Consider the following 17052-nt stretch of genomic DNA (forward strand, 5'->3'; position numbering starts at 1 on the left):
GTCCATCTTGCACAGATCCAAATATTCAGCTAGTCACTTTCTCATTGTTGACCAATAGACACTTTGGATGGAGGTGAGGCTGAGCATGAAGCTGATCCTGCCCTCTGGGAAGTCCATTGATACCTAATAAATAATGAGACAAATGGATTTCTGGGTTGCAAAGTAAAGAAGGCTGAGAATATTTGCATGGGAAATGCTAGGTCACGGATTGAACAAGTGATTGAGTATAAAAATAAAGTGCATCTTTTTAAAGTAATAAAGTGAAAGCATTCGAAAGAGGAGCAACTGAAAAGACAGCCAGTACACTTCCTGTAAGGAAATTAATTTCCTTGGTTGCAGCATTGACTTCTCCTTACTGTTGCCCGTACCAAACGCCAGATGCCCGATAGCATTACAGTTTCTAGGTCTCCTCATCAGAAATAAATTTTCCCATGTATTTTTTAAGCAAGCTGATCTTTCCCCATATCTCTAGCTGATGGTTTTCCGTGGCTTTACCACGGCTTATATACAGATAGGGACCTTCGGTGGGATTCATCTCCCCTAGCCTTGAATGGCCACAGCAAGAGCTGGCTCTCTGTCAGACAAAGTCATCCAGAGCTCCTCTTATTTTCAGCTGAGAGGAAGTGGACGCTTTCAGGTGATGACTCACCTATCCTGACACAGGATGTGATGACTGGATCTTTAGTGCTTAGAACGGACTCCAGATGAATAGTTCAGATGAAAAAGGCAAATCCTTTGAGTTAAAAAAGACTTCTCTGAGATGAAGATCTCCCCATTCCTTGCTACTGTACAGATTTTAGAAACAATTTTCTTCTAAGCACAAAAGCAAAATTTTTAGGGAGTTACAATCTTACAAATTAAAAAAGAAGAAAAAGGAGGAGAGCTGGAGGCAAGTACTGAAGAGGTATCAAGTTTCTTTGAATTGTCAAAAGCGACCGCATTTCTTTAAAAGATTAGAAGAGTAAGCGATATATTTAGCTTTCAACACTTCTAAAGGAAAAAAATAGGTATTATCTGAAAAAATGTACTTAAGAGTATAGATGTAACAACTTGTAATACCAATGTTAGCAATGCTATAACAAGAGAAAGAATGAGTGACAGCAACTCCTTGCAGTGATGTGCTTTAATTTTGCATGTCAGGACAGCCTGAAAGTGACACTAGCAGAGTAAATTCTACTTGAAATCATAACATTAATAGAAAATACCAATGAAATAATGTATTTAAAGGTACAAAATATGAAGTAAATATGCTTCACAGAGCACTTACTTTCCATATCCAACACAAGGTGCAAATGCAGAATAATTGGCATCAATTTCTGAGTATCTTGGGAAAGTGCACTAAGAAATACTGAAATGAGAACCTAAATAATTGGTTTGAGAATCCAAAGAGAAAAAGGTAAATTTTCTTCATTATTTTTCTTCATTAATATTTCATAATATGTATCTGTCAAAATCTTTTCCATTTCAACCAATCTCTTAAAATGGCAATTCATTGAATTCATCCAGTCTTGAGAAAGTGCTACTTAATGTGGGAGCAGAGGAATGAGAGAATGTTCTAATTAACTATTCGGAAATGCTGGTGGGGTGAAGAACAAGATACCTCCATTTTGTAAGAAATGAATGGTGAGCCCGTGTATACCAATTCTGCAATGATTTGATGTGAGTTTTCTTTTGTAATTTTTGCTTTTGTGATATTCATTTTTCAGTAATATTTAAACAGGCCCAAAAAACTCAGTCTTCAAACTTTCATAGCAATCTGTAACATAAATGTAAGCTGGAGATGTCCTGCAAATGTTTGGGTTTGATCTCAGCTATTATCATTTGATTATTCAAGTTCATTAGTTGGTCAAATTGCAGAAATGTCACTGAAAGCACCTTGTAAGTTTCTCTGTTCAGTCAAGCTGAAGGTCAAGCTGATATCTGCAATCATGACATTACTAAGATGCTTTATATGAGGGTATTTTGGTTGTAATAACAATTATTTCTGTTCACTGAGATGGCTGCACCTCAATGGTACGTCATTTTAGTGCAGAATGGGAAGAATGGCTTTGCCTTTAAGGTTGCAGAGGAAATGGTTTTATGTATTTCAGTTTGAAGATCTTATGTAGAACTTCCTCAGCATTTCAAGCTGCACACTTAAAAATACTTGTTGCATACACAGCTTAATATATGTTCCTTGCTTTTGATGAAATGAGATCAATATATATATTCCAAACACAGCGTTTCTTTTTATATTTTAGTACAATCCCTAATTTGGGGGCGAGGGGGTTAATTCTGCTCTAATTCCCTAATTGTCCACCTGTGCTGAAATGAGCAAAGCAGTAGCCCTGCACTTGACTGTAAAATGGTGGAGTTCTTGACTCTGCTGGCACATAGGAAGGCTTTTGGACCATTGTGCAAATTACAGTATAATAGCAATGCTCTAGAAGAAGTAATTATACCCAGCCTCTGCAAGTCAGGAACTGCGCACAAAAAACTTGGGCCTTTTAATTTGGTCACACATAATGTATAAAATGCGGTTCTTCTGAAGCTAATGGAACCAGAGGGAGCATTATGATTATGACTCTCTAAATATATTTTCCATTTAAAAAACAGGGTCAGCCTTGAACAGAGCGAAAGGATGAAGTATGACTTAAGTGCTTGAGACTGGTGCACAGGATAAAATGAAGCAAAAAACGCAGTTGGCCTATGAGTAACTCCTCAGTGCCATTGCTTGTCTGAGTATCTACTCTGTAAGCTGCCAGGTCAGTAGCAATACATACACTGTGGTATGGCAGTTAAAACCCAATCATTCACTGTTGTTGGTTTGTTTTTTTCAAAACCTTCAGAAGAGGTAGAACATTTAATATTAATAGGTGAAGGCGGGAAGGGAATATTTGTCTTTCTCTGTACCATTTGAATGAAGACATGGAAAAGCTGCTTTGTTTTGATGTGGTTAAAGGGATTCTGCTTAGGTCTGCAGCAGTACAGTTCTCAGGTTTTCTGAGTATCTTTTGACATCTTTGTAGCCAGCACCATAGCAAGTTCCTCTGTTCAAAGAGCCAGGGACTACCTTCTCACTCATTTATTAATATTGAGTAGTATCTTACTTAGGTGTTTTGAATTTAATAGCAATATTTGGAGAGCAAAGTTTCACAGTTTGGCCCTCTCTGTACGTTCAGGGCAGCCAGAAAACCTCTACATGAGATTTAGCTATCCTGCAAGGGAAACCCACCTAAAGACAGTAATTAAGAGGCAAACGCTGCTGAGTTATCTCCTGAATACTGCAGCCAAAAGGTACTTCAGAGCATGCCTAAGGACGTGATTCCCAGACAGGTTAAACTTAATCCTGTGCTGAGTCAGGCCTGCTTCTCTTATGCTGGTGCTGGCACTCGTCTGGGCACAGCATATCAGTCTGTGGACTTAAACAAGCAGAAAAATTGCCATTTTTCTGAACTGGATCACTCTGGGTTGAGACACGCACCAGTAACAGCACACGGAAGGGAACAGGAAACAGGTAGGGCTGAAGGGTGAAGAGTCATGATGTGATGAAACTACACCATCTGTGTTAAGGCAAAGTTGAGGCAAAGGATTGGTGCTTTTTTTTTTGTAATTATAAACAAATAATAAATAGTTATTTTCATTTTAAGATTCCTAGTGGTAAAGTAAACTCATGTGAAGCAACAGATACACGGCAAGTTGCTTCCTTGACAAGAATGAGGATGGGCCAAGTGGTTTTAAGAGAAATGCTTTGAATACTTGCAGAAAGAGTGCAGATTTGGGACTTGGAGAAGCTAGGAGATGGAAAAGACGCTTGCAGCTGTTATAACTGTTTCCAAGAACCAGGATTTTAATCCAGACATGGATGCTCAGGAACCCAAAATGAAGTCCTCTACCACCAGTAGTTGTCCCTGTAAATGCATTTATGCCCTGCTGCTGTCTGAGCCCAAGGGACTGACCTGTCAAAACAATGGCCCTCCTGGCAGGTAGGATGGCTGTTTGTTGGCATTCACAGGCAGCGATGAAGAGAGCCTCTTCTACAGAGTAGGGGAGTGCATCAGAGAGGGCTTTTTAAACCTTTTTTAAAGGTTGTGTGTCATTCACAGTGACATGCAAAATGAATTGTCTCATTCTGGGCTGAAAGAGAAAGATTTGACAGTTTTTAACGAAAGGATGGCAGACCAAGTCATAGATTATAAACTACTTAAGAAGTTTGCATTGAACAATTGTCCCTCATACCTGAAACGTCTTGGCTGAAATTCAAAGTCCTCAAAAAAATAAATAATTTCAATCATGTATAATCTCATAAATTGGATGACTTTTTAGAAAGCGTCTAAAATGGTTGAGGATTAAAGTGCATTAGTAAACCTAATTGCTGTGGATCACGTCTGCAAGGCTTTTGATAATGATGTGAAGAAAGAAGCTTGAACGTAAGCTGTGAAGAGTCAACTGTTAAAGATTTTCTGTACATGAAAAATGTACAGAACACTTCACTGAGGGAAGAGGGCTGGGGCAGGACAGCGGCTGTGGCTGGGCCATGCCACATTCCAGGCTGAGGGATGTCCTGGCATGTGGCCTTACACAGCGCCTCTGGCAGGGGACACACATGGGCAGAGGATGCACATGATAGCAGATAAGCCCATATTGTCACAGTGGCACAGTTGGCAAAGATTTGTGCCCTGTTTGCCAGGAGATACTGATTCATGTTCCTGACTGCCATTAACTTGTACGGCCAATTTATTCTAACCTCTCGATGTCAGCTTTTCCCATCTGCTGAAATTCAGTTAATTAACAAGTCAACTGTGATTTGTTCCGTACTTTAAAAAGCTCATATGATATACAAATGTTGAATAATACTGGGAACTTCCTTTCAGGTACCCCATAAAACTTCTCCCAGAATAGAAGGTTCTGCCCAGGGAAGGAAGTATGTGTCCTCTTAGCTAAAACTTCAGATTTCTCTTAGCATAACATGGCCACAGAGGCAAAATATCTGCTTTGGAAAAGGCCAGGCTGTTGGAAATTTCTTCCTATCAAGGAGCTTGATATCAGCTTTTATCTGAATGTTTTTTTGAGAGCACTTCTAATCTGGTGATAAAAATATTCTAAGTTCTGCTTTCCTACTTCTCAGTTCCCTGCTTTGTGCATACTTTTGGCACAGGGACTCTTGCTAAGGTCCAACCCTGTCAGTTGACCAAGCAAAATTAATGAGGCTATAATTTATGCTGCTGAACTTTTAGCGCCAGAGAGGATAGGTGAAAAATAAGAATAAATAAAGAAGCTGTGGGGTGTGGCCGACACACCAGAGGGACAGGATGCCATCCAGAGGGACCTAGACAGGCTTGAGCAGTGGGGCCAGGGGAACCTCATGAGGTTCAACAAATGCAAAAGCAAGGTCTTGCACCTGGGTCAAGGCAACCCTCATTACCAATACAAGCTACGGGATGAAAGGATTGAGCACAGCCCTGGCAGAAAAGATCTGGGGGTACTGGTGGTGGATGGCAAGCTGGACATGAGTCAGCAATTTGCCCTCACAGCCCAGAAAGCCAACTGTATCTTGGGCTGCATCAAAAGAAGCGTGGCCAGCAGGGCTAGGGAGGTGATCCTGCTCCTCTACTCTGCATTGGAGAGACCTCACCTGGAGTACTGCATCCAGATTTGGAGTCCTCAGTACAAGAGAGACATAGACCTGCTGGAGTGTGGCCAGAGAAGGGCCACAAAAATGATCCAAGGGATGGAACACCTCCCTACGAGGACAGGCTGAGAGCTGGGGCTGTGCAGCCTGGAGAAGAGAAGGCTCCAGGGAGACCTGATAGCAGCCTATCTGTATCTAAAGGGGAAGTATAGGAAAGAAGGGGACACACTCTTTAGCAGGGTCTGTGGTGACAGAACAAAGCAAAATGGTTTCAAGCTTAAAGAGGGCACATTTAGGTTAGATATAAGGAAAAAGTCTTCTACAGTGAGGGTGGTGAGGCACTGGAACAGGTTGCCCAGAGATGTGGCTGATGCCCGGTCCCTGGAGACTTCCAAGGCGCAACTAAATAAGGCCCTGGGCAACATGATCTATCTGTGGTGTCCCTGTTCATTGCAGGGGAGTTGGACTAGATGGCCTTCAGAGGTCCCTTCCAATTCTAGGGATTCTATGATTCTATGAAAAACTCTCAAATTCAAGACTGACTTCTAGATTGATCATGCAAACTTGACAAATTTCATCTGGAAAGCATGGAAAGAATGACCACAAATTTATGGACAATTTTTAGGGTGGGATTTAAAAATCCCAAATGTAGTCACTGTGCATCTATAAAAAATCAGTTCTGAAACATTCTGGGTCATTGGCAGAGATTTTAGAAAATGGAGCTTTTAATTGGTTCAGCCATCAACACTAATCCACTTATCTTCATATGTTAGGACATAGTACACGGTTGCAAATTTTCACCTACATTCTATATTCATCTTATATTTAATTTATCTATCCACTTTGTTAGACTGTTGCCTAAATTGTTAAGGTATAATTCTAAAAACAACTACATGTAAGAATAAGTTAAGCTGCAGAACAGAAAATTTACTTACTTTCTCCCATAAATTGCTAATTGCTTTAGTAATTTTTAAAAGATATTTTGAATTTTTATATTACTATATTAGTAATTACTATTATTGAAGTATCACTACTATTATCAATTAACAAGTGGTATGCTAGTTGGAAGAATGCTAAGAATTTAAAGGAAGGTCATTTTGTTGTGTACCAGCTTGGATAGCCTATAGACAGCAGGTACTGCCAGGGAATGGTGCCTTGGGGACAATGCCTGTGGTACTCCAAAATGTAATGAAGAAATGATCAGTGTAGCTTTCCATGAACAGAAGAGGGAGGATTGCATTTCCTTTCCCAGTTTGTTATTGCTGACTACAGTGTGGATTTCACTATATTCTATGCTGACATTCAAATATTTTCATCCTAAAAAAACAGATTAATACACAGAAGATTACATGCATTTTTAAATAGTTCCTCCTTCCAAAGTTGCTTAGATTTGGCTTTTTTCCTACTTTTCCCTAGGGACTGTTAGAAGCACAATATTTCAGACTTACCGGAATGCCTAGAAAAATACATCTTTCTCCTTGAGAGATTTGTTCCAAGCTAATAGTGCTTTCTGCCAGTGAACATGACTGAAGACAGAGCCAAGAGAAACCTGGTAACTGACAGAAAATATCCCAGCAATGGATGAAGAAGCAAATGAATAAAATAATGAAGTGATAAGTCATACAAATTGTTTCTTTGCTCTGAGTGAAAGGAGAAACATGACAGTATCTGACAGAGCAGGTCACTTTGATGGCAGTCTTCCTGAGACCTACTGTCCCAGTAAAAGCTATTTGATTTCATTTATAAGGCACTGTTTGTTTCAAAAGATCAGTCTCATTCAAGCTTTCTCTGCTATTCCTTTTTAAACATCCATCTAATGCCTGAACCTCTGAGTAATTTTCTTGTCACAAAGACTGTGCAGAAGACGAAAGCAAACCCCCACTGCTTCCTCCCTCTCTTTTCATTCTATTATTTCCTTGTTTCTTACACTCTCCTCCATTTCCCTTTTTGTCAGCTCTTTTCTGTGCCCGTCCTCCTTCTTTCTGGCTGGTGCATGTGTGTGTGTGTGTCTGCATATTGTCACAATCAATAAGTGACAAGGAACAATATTTTCTTGTATATTTTTAAATGGTGTCTTCACACTATTGCTTGGTAGTCAGATAGCAACCCTGAAAAATAGGTTCTGCCTGCCAGTTAGTGGGAAGAACTTACCTGTTTGCCATGTATGAGAAGAGCTAAAACCTCTCCTTTGCAATATTCAGCTGCCAGAATAATGGGAAACGGACACACAAATACAAGGTTACTTGGTTACGTCTACTGAGTTTTCTCTGCTTTGGATACAGGGGAGCCACTGTTTCTCTTTCCTCCCCCCTGCTTCCTGCAGGAGCCCAAACTGAAACTGTGTGGTGAGCACACTGGGAGCAGCATGGAGATAGCCTCCTTCCCCACAGCAAACCTGTCAGCATGGCTGGGTTTTATCTTTTTTTGTTGACACTTTTCTGTAAGTAAACACTGATTCTAGACAGAAAAGGGGGGTCTGTATCAGTCATTTTGGCATTGGTTCAGTGTCACCAATACTTTGACTTTATATTCAACATAGCTTTGAGGTCTTGAAGGCCTGGCTTGCCATGCGGTGGTAGTTGAAGACATTTCTAAAGATCAAGCTCAAGCCGGATGTTCAAGAAACTGAAAAACACCCTGGAACACATGAATATTTCATTCGTAAACAGTCTTTATACATCTTTGCCTCAAAGCTAAGCAAAACCTCTTGGCTTCCTCGTTGTACTCTTCCACGTAGGGTGGAAACTGCATTTCTGCAAGGACCGTGCAGTGCCTAACATCACAGAATTGACATTTATCTAAATAGGAAAACTCTTACTGCGCTGCACTTACTCTGCAGTTTGCTGCGAGCTTCTAAGCTGCCCTTTCTGCCTACCTTGAGAGGAAACGCGGTAGTGACCTCATTTGCAAATGCAGAAACAGTGATAGCAGAAGAAAGCTGTGGGTTTGTAGTATGTCTTCTGTTTCAATTTTCTGCCGCTCTCATCCTGCACAGCTCATACATACATAACTGTATACTTTAGAGAGAGCTTTGGGCATAAATATCAGCTTTTTGTCTGTCATTTCCATCTTTTTTTCCTTCCCATTAATTAATCACCAAGCCTACTTCACATGCTCCCCTCATGCCAGGACTCTGTTACAACAGCAAACCGCACGTGCAGAGGTAGCAGCACCTTACCACTCCGAGACCACCAGGAAATGCCACCCCCGCTGCTACACGCACCAGAGAGAAAGGCTGGGGCAGAGGCTCATCTTCAGGCCTGGAATAGATAGGGCTGCTTTGTTTAACCTACTTTTTAACACCAGAACAGGCAATGCACTACAATCTCTTACAGCTGGAGGAAGTCGTATGTGTGCAAAGGTGCTCTCATGGCACAGTTTCTGCTAAGAGCAGGAAACAACCTACCCCCACTAGTACAGCTGTTTAGCATAAACAACTGCAGTCACCTCTGCACTTGTGTAACTATTAATGTTAAAATTACACTGCTTACTCACTTACAGTAAAGACCTGTGTAGATCAGGCCTCATACACATGTATTTTCAAACAAACCCATGCAAGAGGGAAGAGCTTCCCTAAACGGAACCTAGCCCAACCCCCACCTCACACGAAATGGCGGTGCTGCTGTGGCCTGCAGCTCCTGAACCCACAGGGGTGGTACGGTCATGGGTGTACAGCACAGTGCCACACGCTGAGAAACCTTTATTCTTGTCTACTGCATTTTATGCAGTTTCTTGGAGATTTGTTGCAGTCTTGCGTCTAACCAACTCCTAAAGCATTCTCACTTCTGCTCTTCTGAGCAGCAGGGAAGAGATTTAGTAAAAAAAACCAGCTTTAAGGAAGTGACTTTTCTAATTTCCATTTTCTTACAGAATATTTCTTGGAAAATGTGTATTTGATATGTAAATTGAAAGAACTTGAGGCAAGATAGGTTTTACATAGGGTAAAAATTTATTTAGCACAAGCATATCATATTTTACTGAACCCTAAATATTGCATTTTTTTACACTGTAAATATAAAATTTGCTTAAAAGGAGGAATGTGATAGACTCTATCCCTCCAATAGCTTATTAAGGTCCCATTGCCAATTTTCTATTGATCAAAATAAAAACATATTACGATTAAGCCATAAGGAAGAAAGAATGCAAACTCACATCCATCCTGAAGAAGGCGAAAAGAAGAATCTGGGGAAATAAGGTCAAGGAGCTCAGCTGCACTTCCTGCAAGAGTTATGGGCGGAATTCTCCTACAAGCCATTTCTAAACATGGGAGAAATAAGAAGGTGATTGGGAACAGCAAGCACAGAATGATCAAGGGCAAATTATGCCTGAGCAACCTGATTGCCTTCTGTGATGAGATGACTTGTTCTGTGGTGGAGGGAGGAGCACTGTATGCTTTGATTCTAGTAAGACTGTATTCTTTGATACAGTCTCCCATTATCTCCTTAGCACCAAATTAGGGAGGTATGGATTGTGTAAGTGGCTGATAACATGGGTCGAAAATCAGCTGAACCGCTGAACCACTGGGCTCAAAGGGTGGTAATCAACAATGTGAAGCAGAACTGGTGACCGGTAGTACAAGTGGCATCCCTCAAGGATTCATAGTGAAGATAAAACTGTGTAATATCTTTATTCGTGACCTGAATGACAGGATGGAGTGCACTCTCAGCAAGTTTGTAGATGCCATTGGAGGGAGCAGCTGCTGTGCTAGGAGGACAGGGCTGCTGTTCACAGGAATTTGTTCCAGTGATGGGACAAGCAGCCACAAACAAGGTGGAGCATGGAGAATTCCTATCAGACATACAGAAAAAATGTAGGGATGGCCAAATGCTGGTAAAGTTGCAAAATTTTCTTCCTTGGAGATTTCAAAATACGAATGGAAAAGATATGGAGCAAGCTGATATGTGGTGATTGCTTTATTTAGAAGCCATACACGGGAGACCTGGTTTTCACAAGTACTGTGCCACTACAGCTTCAGGATTCACTTGGATTTGTCATCAGTCAGGGTCTTCATACCTGGTGCTTTCCATCCAAAACAGAGGCATCCAGTATTAAAGGATGTTTTTGTAATTTAAGCTTTGAAAACACTGTACTTTATTTACCACACTTCCACAATCCTTCTCTAGGACTATGTCTTACTATTGGCATTAGCAGTACTTTTCAATGTCTTCAGAAAGCTATTTAGCAACACTGATAGAGAGCATAAAGATACCCTTCTCTTAAAACAAAACCCTTAGTAATAGCGGCAACTGTCTAAATTAGAACATGTGGGAACCACCGCAGTTCTTTAACAGTTCATCAGCTACAGTAGTTCCTGTGAGTAACCACAGCAAGCAAGAAACTCTGAAATGGCATATACTAAGGAAGCTGTGTTTCTCAGCTAGAAATTGATAATGCTGCTGAAGTGCTGTAGCAGGAAGGAAAATGTCTCTGAAATTCTACAGATATTAAAAATACAGCTATAGGAAAATGGAACTTTATCGTGTTACCAAATAAGATGAACTCTGCACCAAGCAGCATCTGATAAAATATGTGCAATAAAAGAAAGTAAATACAATATTTTATTTCTTAAATATTTTTTAAAATGTGTCTTTATGTTTAAAGGTTATTAAAAACTAGATACAGGAAGCACTAAATCTTTCCAATAAGAGAAAAAAGTATTTTGGAAAAGATCAGCTTTTAGACAGACACAAATATGATTAATGGATTTATCAAAACATTATACTTAATGCTGATCAAAATACTATTCAGGCTGAAGAACAAACAAGAAGATGTATATACTGAATGTCTTAATTGAACTTACACATTTTCGACCCTGTTCATGAGATACCACAATTTCAGTAGTGGAATCTATCAATTTTTATCTTATTGCTAGTCCAGATTCTCTATCCCCAAGCTGGAGCAACAGGACCCAGGAGCAGTTCTACAACTCCACAGCTGACTACACCTGATAAAACAGAAAATCTGATCAACTGAGAGACTTCAGAAAATCCCAGGTTCTTCAAGAAGCTCCACATAAACAACTCAAGTAGTCACTATGAACCTAGAAAGGGTTAAAAGCTTTTGCGAAATAAGAAGGAAGAGGTTAGCTCTTAAAGACTATATAAGCTGCAAAACCTGGCAGTTGTGGCTTGTTAAACTGCTGGGAGGTGGAACTGATGGCTGTGCTGCCTAAGTGGGGAAGTCATAAAAGGGAAGCAGAGGGCCCCAGAGGGAGTGGGATCGCTGAGTTTTAGTGTTTCTCTCACTAGGGGGAATTTACTTTGTTTGAACCAGAATGGGGATGGCTACTGCTAGATGCTGATCACAGTAAGGCTTTTAGTTGGCTTGTTTATAGAGAGTCAAACAAGGTGAGAGGAAGCTGTCCTGGCCTCCATTGCATTTAGGGTGGTGACTAAAGAAGTTATCTCTGGCTGTAATAATTCCCTAAGACTACACTGGAGTGGGTTGTCTACTTTTTCAGTCCGTCCTGCTCCCCCTCCCCATCCCCTAAAAAAGCCCCAAAGCATCACTTAGGACAGATGCCTGATCCCTAATTGGGGCTGATGGCCTCTTCGTAGGCCTCTGGTTATGTGTTATGTTTCCTGTTGAGAAACAAAAGAAAACTGGTAATGTTTAAAATGAAATGTCAGAATCATTTCTACTTAAGGAATCATTGCACTGATCTCTGTAAATTAATTCTGCATTTTAAGTTGTGTTCCAGAGATTGTTTGAAATCCTCTGCAACGATGTGAAATTCTGTGAATCCTCTAACTCTTGATGGCACATCTAAAGGCTGGCAGGCAACGCTTTCTGCCTGTAAACATATATAGCCAGTAATCGTTTCCACATATAGATTGTATGTGTTCTTCTAAAATCAGAGCAGTTAAGCAGTCTGCATGTTAAGTAGTTGATAGTTACTGCTCTTCTATTTCTCCTTTTCTGTTTTAAAAAGAAAAAAAAAATGTTTTGTCTTCAAAATATGTGGACTGCTCTTATTATTTTCATCATGTCTTTAAGATGTGTTCTTTAAAAAAAAGCAGCAGTATTTGAGAACTAGGGGCTAGATTTAAAGTAGCCCAGCTTGGCTTGAAGTGACATGTGCTCAGACCAATTTATAGAGTAATGGAACAATTTATGGGTCTGCCTTAGCTGAAATTAGTTTCTGTGGCAGTTGGCCCAGGGAAACTCTGTGGGCCTTCTGTTTTCTGCAGCTGCAGAAAATAATTGTAAAGGGGAATATTACCTTCCAGTAGCTAGGCAAAGCTTCAATTACTAACTGCGATATCCCTTTCCTTAAAAGCAGAGATCCTAACTCACCAGCAGAATTGCTCTTAATGACCAGTGAAACAAAACCCAAGTCATTCCTATACATGCTGGAATAAAATGTCAAATTAGAAAGAGTTATGTTTAGACAATAAGGCTAAACAAAACTTTGCTGCAAGTACCAGAAAGAGTAAATAGTCTTTAATAGCGAGCTTGCTCATCCCAGGCTTTTCTTAAATGCTAATGTGAGGGCTAGCACCCATGTTTCAATTTATTCTGTTGATGAAGTCAGATAAAGATAACCCTTCATTAGCACAGGCCTGCTACCTCATTTTCTCCTTTGCTCTCCCTTGTCCACCAGCTCCGGCTGAGCATCTTGTAGCAGATGTAGGAAGAAGAAGGAATTTTACCAATGGCAGAAAACAGTTCATACAGACATGACAAAACAAAATAGCTTCATCTCCACTGATGCTTCTAAAAGCTGTTCAGTGCTGCTGGCAATAGTAAACTGTTTCACCAGAAGCTGAGCACATTCAGCTTAGTCCACTGGTGACAGCATACATTTAACACAAACACTGTGAATTGACCCTGGCCATGCCTTCCTATTCTGTCCTTATGCAGTTCAAAAGCTTTATATTCAGCCATCAAAAAGTTCTGGACACAGTGAAGGAGTCTCAAACACTGTAAATCTGTGGGGGGTGGATTTCTCTAAAGTCAAGTGGGAAGTACTGCTCAGGACTTGACATGTGCAGTAACTCAGAGAATGAATCTCCTGTTCTCAGAAACTGTTCTTACCAGATTGGAACCTACAGATCCTGACTTACAATGGAACGTGAACGCAGTTGTGGAGCTGCAATGACCAAGAGAGACTTCTCCATAGGCATTACAGGCAGCATGCACTAGGTTTGGTTTTAGCTTTGAAGTTTTTCAGTACTATTCCAGAAGATCTTTCATCTTCCACTATTGTATATGCACCATGAACTCTGATCAGCAACATATACTGACAGTGTCAAATTATAAAAAAAACCCACCAGCTATGTCAATGGACTGAAATAAAACTATTCTGCTTGGCAGTCCTGGTCTTAGCATGGAGCTGATGTGAGTGTTAGGGTCAGCGATGGAAAAAGAGGGAGCCCAGAGCTCCAGCTGGAGGGGAGCTTGAAAGGTTTTGCAGGAGGAAAGGCTGAGACACAAAGATAAATGGGCTGCAGGAACACAGAGGCGTTTGCACAGGCTGAGGGGCTCAGTCAAAGGCTTGGCATACCGTCAGGGGTAGGGTGAGGTCTCAGGTTGTGGTTAACAGAAGGAGAAAGCCAAGAGCTGCAGCTGGCTTGGGGCTAGAAAGTGGCTGTCTCAGGGAAGTGTAGGCTGCAAGGAGAACTTGGCCGCAAGAACTTCCTGGTGCAGGCACTGGCAGGGGTGCATGACCAAGGCTGTGTGAGGGTTTGTGTGAGGGTTAATGTTAGGGCTGACAGAGGGAGCCTGGAGTTGCAGCTGGACTGGAGCTAGAAAGGAAATTTGAAGAGAGAGGGCACAGTGTAGAGAAAACATGGCAAACGGAACATGTTACCGTGGGCGCTGGCTGGGAGTCCTGGTCTAAGGATCTGTGTTAAGCCTAGTATTCAGGCAGGGGCAGCCTAGAGCTGCAGCTGGGTGCAGGGAGTGTGCTAAAGGAAAAGGTGGACTTTGAAAAGAATGTGGCTTTGACAAGGTTTTGATGCAAGCGCTGGCTGGGGACCCTAGGTGGAGGTTTAGTAAGACGAGGCTTACCCTCAGGATTACTGTTGGGGTGGGGGAAAGGGAGAGCCCAAAGTTCCAGCTCAAAAGGTGTTGAAAGAGAAGTCTAGGATGTAACAACTTTGCAGGGGAAACTTCTACCACAGGCCTAGACTGGTAGTCTGGTCCCAGGTTCAGGCCCTGGTTAAGTTTATTTTAAGGGGTGGGGTTAGGATTGCAGTAGGAGGAAAGAGAGAGGGTGGAGCTCTAGCTGAAGCACAGCCAGAAAGAGAGTGCCAAAGAGAAGTGCAGGCTGCAGGTGTGACACCCATGTCCAGCTGCAGGTATGCTGTTGGCATGGGTAGATGACATGTGTCCACAGTGGTCCTGATAAGACAGACAGGTGCAAGTAGCCATCCTGGTTTTGTGCCAAAATTTGGAGCAGACAAATCTGTGCCTCAGACCTCATGTAGGTTCATCCAGAATTTATTCTGATTCTGATGTAAATGTTATGGTTGATGTCTTTTGTTCCTCTGATACAACACAGTCTTCCTTGGAAAGGATTCACATTTGCAGGAAAGAGCCCTTCAGAATCTAGGCCAAGAAGACAGCAAAGTCTCCTGGAAGAAAGAAAAGGACAACTTCCTTCCCCAGCCTCCCCTCCCCTATAATAAAACTACCAAAATATTTGTTACACGTTAGACACTTAAAAAACGAAATGCTTCACTGTATGGATTTATTCTGGAAAGAAGATGAAAAACAAATATGTGACAGATGTCACATTGATGCATGCAGCATTGCACAATGATCAGATGTCATGTTCTAAGCATAACGTAAGGAATAAATGGGTACTGATCTCTTCTAAAAACCTGACTTCAAATCTATATTTAGGCATCTAAGTGACCTGCTTTTAGTCCGAGGTGCTGACTGTTCAGCTGCTCCCATTGACTGCAGGAACAGTCAGGAATTTTCGTTGTAAGATTCTTTTTTCAAGAACAAAAGTTGCCAATTAGAATCCCTCTGTAACTCCTAAATAAATACTCTAAATATACTCTAAAAATAAGGATAACCAAAAATGAAATATAGCTTATCTGTTCTCTCCTGTTCTCAGTTAAGATGAAGAAAAAAAGACTATATCGAGTGCAATTAAGTGCTTCTGTGCAGGAGAGAGATTAAGCACTACTGGTTTGGATGACTTTGCTACTGCAATCACAATGGCAAAAGAAGAACAGAGGGGGTGAGACTCTTAACCACTGAGCTTTGTGCAACAAGGTTGTCAATCCATGAGTGCCTATGTAGGGCTGTGCTGGGGGCCCTGAGTGCACCTGCAGACACTAATGAGCAGCCTCACCTGGGAGGACCAGCTCCAGCCTCTGCCTAGGACTTCTATTTAAGTTCAGAGATAGAATCAGCCTTGCTCTTTGCTTGAGCTGTGCTGTAGATGTGTTTGTTTGTAGATTTGTCTCTTGGGTCGCCTTGGCCCTTCTCCAAAGGTAGCTTGCTTCCCAGATGGACCTTGCGCCTATGCTGTGCCTTTCTGGATGGATCTGCTTCATTGCCTCAGTCTCTGTGGGACTGCTGATGGATGTGTGCTAGCCCCTGCACCCAGCCTTTGTGGCATCAGGTTCCACCAGTGAGGGCTCTGCCTGGACTGGGACAGCCCTCAGCTCACCTTTGTCTGTCCTCATAGAGCAGCCCTGCTGCTGCTCCCTGAAGGTCACCTTGCTTCAGGATCAGCCTGTGCATACAGCCAGGCCTACAGCAGGCAGGTACACCTGGGTAGTTAAGAAGTCAGTGAGGGATCTACTGTAAATGCTGTGTGTGCCCAAGGAAGGGTAACTGGGCTGGTGGAGGGTCTAGAGCACAAGTTTAATGGTGAGTGGCTGAGGGAACTGGGATTGTTTAGTCGGGAGAAGAGAAGGCTTGGGAAGACCTTACAGCTCTCTACAACTTCCCGAAAGGAGGCTGTGGTGAGGTGGGGGTCAGCCTCTTCTCCCAGGTAGCAGCGATAGGATGAGAGGGAATGGCCTCAAGCTGTGCTGGGGAGGCTCAGGTTGGATAGTAGGAAAAAATCCTTCTCAGTGGTGATGCGTTAAACAGTTAAACCGCTGCACAGAATCTGCAGGAGAGTGGTATTTTCAGGGAGAATTTGCTTTATGTTAGCTAGGACAGCTCTGTTTGCAGGCTGGAGTTATGTCACGAAACGGTGTGCAGCGTCCTGTCTCAGCTCGTTTCCTGAGATGTCCCTTCATGAGGGAGATGTGAGAGGTTAACGCGGTGGGGACGCACTGGGATCCATTTCCAGCGAGGACACTCCAGTAAGCGCCAGCTGAGGCGGCGCGCCGCCGTTTCCCCCCCCCCCATCCTAGCCCCGAAGGCACGGCGCAGACGCGAGCCCCCGGCGCGTGCGCAATGGGCGCGGAGAACCGAAACTCGGCGCCCGTTCCCGCGCCGGCTCGGAGGGGCGGGGCGGGGCGCCGCCG

The 17052-nt window shown here is 42.2% G+C and overlaps 1 protein-coding gene and 1 long non-coding RNA gene across 2 annotated transcripts in view; one reads left to right on the forward strand and one right to left on the reverse strand.

Annotated features, from left to right (window-relative positions):
* LOC110393870 lies at positions 1-8514 on the reverse strand. Its single transcript, XR_002435239.1, has 4 exons — positions 7763-8514; positions 7060-7167; positions 3939-4116; positions 1-123 (listed from the first exon to the last, which is right to left on the reverse strand). It is a non-coding gene; the product is annotated as an uncharacterized LOC110393870 (long non-coding RNA).
* The window catches only part of PIP4K2A (phosphatidylinositol-5-phosphate 4-kinase type 2 alpha), a 103417-nt gene continuing 102582 nt past the window's right edge, over positions 16218-17052 (forward strand). The window contains exon 1 of the mRNA XM_021385907.1: positions 16218-16338. The gene's annotated coding sequence lies outside the window, so the exon portion shown is untranslated. The remainder of the gene's footprint in view (positions 16339-17052) is intronic.

This window comes from Numida meleagris, chromosome 2, assembly GCF_002078875.1.
Source record: "Numida meleagris isolate 19003 breed g44 Domestic line chromosome 2, NumMel1.0, whole genome shotgun sequence".
NCBI classification, from domain to species: Eukaryota; Metazoa; Chordata; class Aves; order Galliformes; family Numididae; genus Numida; species Numida meleagris.